We start from the raw sequence: 9,928 nt of genomic DNA on the forward strand, positions 1-9,928 counted from the left end.
GTCCTGTAGTCTGAGCAACTTCCAAATAACATGCTGAGTGAGGGAAGGAGGTGCATGAAGTACCCCAGCAAGAGAGCTTCAGAAAAAATACTAACTTCTAAATTCAGAAAAGCGTACAAGCAATTCCCTCCAGCCCCAAGTAGCTTAGACAGTATCACCAAAGACTGTACTGAAAGGGAATCGCTATTAAAAAAACCCGAAAAAGTCTCTAGGTCAGTTACAGTGTCATGCTGAACCTGTTTCACTGTCAGCCTTGCTCAGTTCTTAAAAGCCAGCGTGAAAGGAATTTTCTTGGCCCACGTTAACCGATACAGGCAACCAATAAAGACCAATCTGCAACCTTCTTAAATCCTTAATTAGCCAAGTTTTACACAACGATCTGATTGTTCATCCCTCCTTTGTAAGATCGCTGCCAAGCTCTGCAAAGAATTTAATGACATCTGTCACCTCAACTACGGCAAGCAGTCCTGTCCCCGGCAGGTGCTTGGCTAGCTGTTGACTCGTACGGTATCAAGAACCCCGACGGAACGTTCTTCCTGACAGCAGTGACAAAGGGAACCTCTGCTGTAAGCGGTCAGGGAAAGCCCCGTTACTCTTTGCCTTGGGAGCGGACGATCACAGCCGGGCCTGGCCACGGTGCCATCCGCACCGCGCCCTGGGTAAGAAAGGCCGCCTGGAAAAGCGGAGTCTCTCCCTCCCGCCTTTTTCCTTTCCAGGTCTTTCCTAGATGGCAGTTTTGTAAGAACTGGAATTTCACTTTAATAAACGGTGAAACAATAGCCACTCATTCAACCACTTCCACAGGGCAGCTAGGGAATTGCCAGACCAGTTAAAATATTTATCTCAGTGACAACACACAGCTGTTGAGGTGCAAAGATCTGAAGCTTTAATCGCACCAGGTTATTTAAGCAGGAATGTCTCATTAACTCCGCTTGCGGGACTGGATTAAACAGACAGCTGGTGGCCATAGCAGAGGGTGCAGACAGAGCAGCCATGACAGAGACAGTGCTGAGCAAACATCAGCGTAGGTGATAAGGGGAAGCAGGAAACCCAACACTTCCCCTCCCGAAGCGGAAGGCACCAAAATACTGTGCCATGGAGGCAACACAAGGAGGTTGGGGAAGCACCACAACGGGGAGGGGGCAGGGGAAGTCAGCTCTGCTGTCCTGTGTCCTTTGTGCTTGTGCAGTTACAACAACAACAGAAAAAGACACAGGAATGACGAAACACCAGCCTGTCCGCGGCCAGTTCCTTTTCCTAGGGGTGGAGGGGGATGTGGATGGAGCACGCTGTTTTCTTGTTAGTCTTCTGCAAGGTTTACAGCCCGGGTACTCGGGGAAACTGGTCCCTGTTCACTTTTGCCTGTATTCTCAAACAGTCCAGCGTGGACGTAGAGGCTGTCACTACCCAGTGTTGAAGACAAGTGAGTAACAGTCTCTGCAATGGGGAGGTGTTAGCTGTACTCTTGCCACCACTGAAATCAGTGGCAGCTCCAACCCGACCTCACTTAATTCTGGATCAAGGTTTTAATGAATGGGATTCTGGGTAGAATTGGTCAGAAATTGCGTATAGCAACAGCACTTGAGGAACAGCGAAAAGGGAGGGGAGAGTGGAACGGGGGAATAAATAGCACAAGCAAGAGAGATTGTCTATCGGTAATAATACCATCTCTCCCTGTTTACAAGCTCAAAACTTGACAAGACACGGGCTGGATCCTCCGCTATCGTAAACCTGAGTCAGTGAAGTGTACCAATTTATGCCATCTATTGATCTGGCCATATAATTACTTTCCCCTCTGGCCTCCAAACCAGAAGCAAGCTACAAAATAAGTGGAAAAAAAAGAGACAAGCATTGGATTTCTTTTATGTTCCTGTTCATCCTAGCACAGCACCCAAACGTGCCCAGATCACTTTCCCTCCTTACACTCCAACGGTGTGCGAGGGCTTCAAAATCCGTCCCCAACCCGGAGGGCAGCGTCTACACAAGTAATGGAAACATCCCGCCCCAAACGAGTCACAACCATTTTTCAGGTTAAGGCGCTCTAGCTGGGTGAGGAGACTGAAAGCAGAGGGAGGTGGGACAGGAAAAGGAAATGGCAGCAGTAACTGAAGCACGTCCTTCTGACCGCTACTTGCATACTGTGAGGGTGCTGCTTACTGAAATTCAGGGGGTTTACAGCTCTCGGTCAGAATAAAGGAGCCTCTATACATTTTGTCATATCTCCATTACAAATGCGCTGCGTTGCCAGGTTTCATGCTTACAGCTATTCTGCTTTTGAAGGTCTTTTGCAAATCTCCAGCTTCTGGAGGCACAGGAATTTCAGCTTCTTAAGTAACTTTCTGGCCTATTAATTTGCAAAGGAAGCTGCTCAGAAATACAATGCAGCTTTTCAGAAAGGCATGACAGGTATGTTTACAGTTGTGATTATTTTTAATCTAAGTCATGATTTTTTAAGATACGACTCTTAATTATTTCTAGGATGAATAGAGCTGACAGTAGAAAGAAATATTTCCAACAGCAAGTGGGCTCTTGAGACTGCTTCAGATCAATTTTGAGCAAGTAACTAACCTTGATGAGAAATTCAAGCACCCCTACTTTTCTGCAGACCGTGTGGTGTAAGCGGCTGCAGCAGGGTACCGTAACAGACCGGTGTTCCTGCGGCAGGCGGATGGAGAAGGCCTTGCCTCAACACTTCACCCAGATCGCAGGAACTTGATTGAATTTTACCAGCAGGGTCCCTATGACACTGCAATTGCTGTAGTCATTTCTTTGTCTTTAAAATGCCATATAATTGCTAATGTAATTAGTGATGTATACAGAGGGGGCCCGCGCAATTACCAAGTCCTGAGATCAAGTAATTAATGTTCTGTCAACAAAACAGCAACTGTTTCATTAACAACTGTCTGGGTCTGAAAACAGAGCAACTCGGAATGTTACCCACTTGGCTGAGTTTCGCAATAGCAGCGAATTCAAACCCAAAACATACCAGCCAAGATCAACCACGTGCAGAAGAGGGGATGGTGGCATCCCCCACCTACAGCGACCAGCCCTTTCTCCTTCCAGTAAGAGGAGGAGCCATTCGTGCTGCTCAGAGGCAGGGTTCACATCTGCACAGTCTGCTTCCATGCTGGCAATCGATGTTCGCAGTTTTACGAAAAATCTCAAGGACTGAAAACTTGCAGAGGGTTTCAAGGACCTGGAAAGTTTCATTAAACACGGTGGGATTTTTATTTTCGGTAAGGCCTATGCTTTTGTTGTCCTTTGGATTTTCTTCGTATTTCCAAGCTTTCCTCTGCCACCACAACCCCGCACACCTATCTCATGATGTAAGAGAGGAGCTGGGTCTCCACCCTGATTTTATTTTTCATTCTCCTTCCTTTGCAAAATGCAGAGTTTTACGAAGAGGTTTTTAACAAAGATTTACTTTGTCTTTTTCCTTATAGCTATTTTATTTGGACAGCTCACATCCCCTGAAGTGTTAACCAAACGCACCTCTGTGTCTCTTGCTTATCTCCTTGTTGCAATGCTTATGCCAAAACGCCATTTTCAAGGGTGAATCCCAGAGAGGTGGAGGCTGGATGGAGCTGTATTGGTCCTACAGGACTCAGGCCGGTGCTGTGTAATCTTGAGCACCATCTACTGGTTCTTCATCTCCCAGTTTGCTATTTAGAGGGGGATTCGAGGTCCTCTTCTCCCAGAACACAACACAAAGTCCTGATGCACCACGGCACGCATCAAACTTACACTATGGGAAAGGTCCCTGTAGCCCAGACACGGCACTTGCTGAGCACAGGGATTTGGCACCACCACTGCCTTCAGCCCCCAAATAAACTCCGCACTCCGTAGCCTCCTGATTCTCTCAGATGACCAAGTTTCCATTGCTATTTGATCCTCCAGAAACCAGCACAGAACCGGGCCTGTTCTCCCTACACGCTTTTTCCCTGCCTCAGAACTGCACAGCAGACGGTTAACATAGCTAAACGATGAACAATGGCTGTGGTGGAACAGAATTAAGCAGCAGAAGCAAGAGGGATCAACAAGGATTTCCGGTGAGATTTGAAACACAAACAAGCATGAGGAACTCTAAAAGTATACAATTTTTCCTCCCGCTCTGCGCGTGTCATTTTATTACAGGGTAATTAAAGAACGCTTTAAAATTGTGATTAATAGGCTTTTTAGCTTCAGAGAAATCAAATCTTTGATGTCAGTTGCTTAAACATTCCGTTTACTTTGCCATTGAGGAATGCAAATAAATAAAGAATGGCAAGTATGGGGTTTTTGCTCCTTTCATTTTACTTACCACAGGAAAGCTTTACAGCAGTAACATGGATAAAAATGATATTCGTGCAACAAAAAGATGCCCTCCCAGACCAACCGAAACCTTGTGTCACACGTGCCAGCTCTCTGGCATCTCAGGAACGCCAGCATGCCCACCAGTGCTGCTGCCTCCGGTTCAAACAGCAGCTGGTATTTACGTACAACCGGCGCACGAGGCGCTGTGCAATCTGCAACCATATGCCAAGTTCTGCAGTTGTTGCCTCCAAGATGTTTGGCCATACAGTTTAGAGGTTCCCTTTTCTAGTAAGGTCCATTCAGCAGCAACTTTTCTGATTATTTTTTGATTGTTATTATTTTTTAAACAGGTGAGGGAAGCAGGTAATACAGACCCTCAACCAACACCAGGTAGCTTCACAGTCCATTCCCTGGGGACAAGCAACTTCCATGTTGAGGGAACGAGCTGCTCCCTTTCTCTTTAGCAACACCAGCAAATCTCAGATGCACAGAGCCTGGTTTTCTGCTTAGTTTGAGCCACCAATTGAAGTAATGCCTCTCAAGGGGGCTTGTTTTTATTTCCTATAACTATTTTTAACCATGGGTGAATTTAAGCATGATGGAGAGTTAAGAAAGAAATCAGTTCTAATTGCTCTTATTTTCCCTTCCCTTTAAGATCTGGACTCCACAACCCCACAGCACAAACCCTTGGCAGCCTGCATTACATGTCGTTTGTCGTAAAGGTTATCTCCCCGTTGCTGAACCCTCACGAGCGTTCAGCAAGGCAGCGCAGCGCTGGGGTTTTACAGAACTGGCCCTGATGCACTAAGTTACACATAAAAAAAAATCGATGACACTTGAACACCCAAATGCCTTGAAGTATTTTGCCCCTAAGAGAGTTGCCCAAAGCCCAGTAAAAGTCTGTGGGGTCAGCAGGGACTTGAACCTGCGCCCTAGAAGTGACAAAGGTATTGTAGGAAAGGAGTACAAAGGCACTCAAACTTCAGCGTTCGCGTGAATATATTAATCTATTAGCCTATAAGTGCATCAGTTTCTTAGAGTATTTCTGAAGGATTATTGGCAGTGGTTTTCCTCATGGTTCTATTCTACTCTTTGCCCGAAGCCTGCCTGACACACTCTCTTCCTTCCAAATGCTTGTAACGTGTCACACCTATATGCAGATTAAAATTATGGATGCTTTTCATTCAGTTGCTTTTGGAAGAAGAAGGGAGGGGAGGAAGGGAGGGGAAGAGCCAAGTTTAATACTCTCCAGTAGCACAAACCTCTTGGGCATAAAACATCGTTCAGGTAGACACATCTGGTGAAATGCATCACATCAAATTAGTATCAAGGGTATTGAGATTCTAAGACGACTGGCAGACAATTCCCCTTCTAATGTACTGCTTTTTAGATTGTTGAAGAAACTTGAATCCCAAATCTCCTGTGAAATGAGTGATACTAAACATGCCTGCTCAAATACTGAAAGTGAAGATCAAAGACGCAGTGTCCAAATTGGCTTTGCAAACAAAGCAAGCCCAGAGATCCCCAAGAGAATGTGGTGCTAATTTTATCAGATCTCCTTGACTTCTTCCTCCCAACAGTTTGTCATTTAGGAGAAATAATAATAATGAGAATGCATTTCTCTCCAACTGCCAGAAGCCTTGTTGTAAGACAAATTCATTCCCTTTTAAGTATATGCTTTGCAAGTCACCTAATAGTCTTAATCTAGTTTAAATGAAAAATGAGAATGTTTCGCTCTCTGAAAGCTACCTACATCTTAGTGCCCCGAACCACACATACACAAACACACCACACATACTGCCATGAATATTTCAATGCAACTCAGCCTTTCAAATCAATACAGGCAACTCTCAAGTTCTATTGATTTTTCAGAGGTTTGGCTCACAAGGGTGATAAAATATTTCTCAAGTTATGAAACCTGAGTTAAGGAGCTTTTGCTGACACTTCAGCATTTACTAGGCACATCTCTCTCTCCCTCTGTCTCGATTTATGACTAAGCAGTAAGTCTTGCTAAGGTGGGCAATATCATCCCATAGGGCCCACTTAAGGTCAAAAAGAGAAGTCAGGGTAATAGGAAAGCCCCTTAAGGTCCCTAAACTTCTGTTTTCTGAGGTCATCACTTATTCTCTTCCACATGCCCTCAAAGTCCTTATTCCAACATTCATTAGCCAGCGAATGAAGTTCCCTTTCAGTGTACCTCTGTAAGCTGTCAAAAAGAAAGGGACACCAAAGCAGACACCAAATAAAGCAACTCCCTGCTGAGGCAAGGAAGCTAATCCTCTCCATATGGAAAGGAAATATACTTAATTATGTATTTATGCATGTCATTGCAGGCTTATATCTTGTTTCACTTTCATCCACCATGATCCAAACCTATTTAAATATAATAAGTAAACATTTCTGGTTTTACAATAACATAAGCACACGGTTGCTCCACATTTCCCAGCCGTTTCCTCGCAGGACACGGCCATTTAGAGTCGTTATTATTTGTACTGAAGCAGCACCTAGGGAAGCCAGTCATGGACCACGACTCCATTGTGTTAAGGTGTTTATAATCACAAAAAACCAGAAGGCAATCAGTGGCCCCAAAGAGTTTACAACTGAGCTGAAGAAGCATTTTGAGTGAGAAGATGGAATCTGTGGATTCTGGTCCCAACACTCCAATTATTCCCTCCCTCTGCGTAAGAAAGAATGACAGTTCTGACCCAGCGGACAGCACAGTCTGACACGCTGCCAGTCGGGGACCAAGGCTGTTTGCTGGCCTTGCCAAGAGACCTGTTGCGTCCAACAGGCTAATAACTCTCCCTCCTCCATGTACCTCAGTTTCCCTTTGTCCCCTTGTAACTGTCCCATCGGTTTGTATTAGGAATTCCTTGGCGTAGGGGTTGGCTAAATCACGTCCAGGCAGAGACCTTATCCTATGGAGAGCTGAATATACACAAGCAACAAATCCTACGGTAGAATCTACCCAGGCAACATTAACATACTTTAAAAATAATAAACACATTTCAACTATTAGAATTCAAGTTTTGACCTCAAAAGCACCACCTATCATTGGAGGTACTTAATGATTAGGTGTGGAGGCAAAAGTCAGTTTGTGTGCACAGACACGGAGAGGAGAGCCAAGGCTTAATTCAGTTTCCCTGTTTGTTCTGAACCTCGTTAATAGTTCTACACCTAACGTGGCATCCCTCACCGAAGCACCACGAGGCATTTTTGTAAGGAGATGACTACTTATTATTCCTTGTGAACAGACAGCAGCATAAAGAAAAAAAGGAGGTTAACTGGCTTGACCCACAGAAGCGATCAAGTCCCTAGCAGTTGTATTGATTCCCCATCGCCTCCTCCAGCTTTCCCTCCATTTTGAGTTCGCTCTTTTGTTTTCAGGAATGAGGATTCATCTTTCATCACTCGAAATTTAAAGACCTTTATCTTGGAATAACCTCATTAAGTGGGACAAGTCCTACAGGCTCTCGTGTGCCATCCCTTTCCTAGGGGGCGTATCAGATGTTTACCGCCCTCCCGAGGCAGGGCGCTTTCTGGCCTGGCAGGAGACATTTCAATGGGAAATCTGAAATGGCAGAGTTGCACGTGAAGAGCTATTAACAGTACGTTAATTACTCGCTAGTAGACACAGGAGCCGTGTCACTTTGTCCACCTCCCGTCTCACAGCAGCTGAAAGCCTTTGCACACCGAGGCATCCCTGTGTAGGGGCCGAGAGCGAAGGGCCAGAGGCCGTTGCTGGCTGTCGGGCTGGGGTCCCGGCTCTCGGTCGGTGCCGGCAGTGGCACCGTCCCAGCTGACTCCAGCTGAGGCCCGACCCACAAGCGTTCAGTTCCACTTTCCTTATTACCTCCGCCATCTCAGGCCCTGCAGCAATCCTGAATACTTCCATTTGCCCCCAGAAGGCCTCTGGCCTCTGTTTCCCGAGGGGAAATAATCTCATCTGCACCAGCCTGTCCTCGGTGACAAACACCAGGAAGAGCCAAGGAACCAGCACCGCTGTGTGTCCGAGTCCCCCAAAGAGAGCAAATGCTTTGCTCCCTAGCAGTGACCAAGCATAGTTTTGAAGCTTCACCAAAGAAATGGAACAATTAAACGATCATCCGTTTAATTTGTTTCTTCTCCTTCCTATTGATGCTTTACATTATGCCACTTTTTTTCATCTGCAGCAATAGGATGGCGTGATGGCTTGAAGGACGGTTCTACCACAGCCCCCGAATCCCCTCCCCGATCAGAATGCTGCATGGCTCTTCCGTTTCAGGTGTACTCTCACTTTTGGTGCGGTGCCTCCAGGACTTAGAATTTTGTGTTTGTCTGCATTAAACGTGTATGCTGCGTTTACTGGCCTCAAACAGATCAAGCCCTTCTAAAGGGGGTGGCACTGCTACCTCCTTGCTCAGTACATCCTCTGCTTTCAGAAAAAATAAGCTAAAATATATACAGTTCCCATTCATAGACAAGACAATACTGGAAAGAGACATTCTCAAGAGCACCTACATAACTTAAAATCCTAAAGCATACAAGTACTTTTGAAGCCTCACGCCCAAAAAGCCTGAATTCAGAAGTGCTAAACAAATAGTAGTTATGATGCTTGATACTTTGGGAAATGAAAAAAAAAAAACAACAAAGCAGTTAATTATTTAGCCAAAGACACAGTTTAGTAATCTAACTTCTGGCCTTATATCTGAAATTATCAGCAAATCTCTTCTGAAATATATCTTTTAAAAAAGTAAATAAATCTTGTACCATGTCCTAAGTTGCTTTTTGGTAGTTCAGGAGTATAATCCTATCTCTGCTTCTTTGTTTAAAGCTATTTTTATTATTACTAACACCAGTCCTTTTTATCCAGTAGCACCAAGGAGCCTTGGGGACTTTGAGAGCAGGGACACCTGGTGCTAGCTGCTGTACATCACATGGCAGGAGGCTCTCCCGACCCTCTGTTCGTTACAGAGGAGGTTTGAGAGGGACGAGAGTGCAGAGGAAGGAGACCTGGCCAGATTCACAGGCTCCGTGGCCAAGGCAAGAGTGGAACCCACAAGAGACACTCCCTGAGCTGCAGCCTGCGGTTTAAAAAGGCAACACAAAGAACACCAGCATCATGTTTTCAAACTGATTCACACAAACAGAGGATTTGTGTGCCTAGGCAGAGGCTCACTGATACAGCTGTACTGCTCCGATCCGTGTATGACCGCAAAGAAGCGTCCCAACAGCAGTTTGACACCTAGACAAGCTCATCTGAGAGAGCCTTCCCCAGAGTAGCTTGGCACGGGAGTCCAGCTTGCCCGGTTTCCATTTTTTCCCGTGTGATGGTCTTTAAGACTTGCAGGAAGTAGAAGGCAAAAAAAAAAACCCCAAAACACAAGCACTTCATTTCACTTCTTCAAACTAAATCTGGCTTTCACCCCCCTGCCTGGCTAAGAGGATTCATCATTCCCCTCATTTAAACACATTTCCAATAGGTTCAGCAGCACAGCTCAATGGAATGAAGAGGAGCTCTGTAGTTGCATCCCAGTTTGCCACTTCAAAACCGTAGCGCAAGTACACGCCATCCAATCAAGATCCATTACCTCCCACGGCAGCAATACCTTTGAAGAATCCTAAGTTAGTTAAAACCCACATCAAAAACCCATGT

Source organism: Leptosomus discolor, chromosome 23, assembly GCF_034619465.1.
Source record: "Leptosomus discolor isolate bLepDis1 chromosome 23, bLepDis1.hap2, whole genome shotgun sequence".
NCBI classification, from domain to species: Eukaryota; Metazoa; Chordata; class Aves; order Leptosomiformes; family Leptosomidae; genus Leptosomus; species Leptosomus discolor.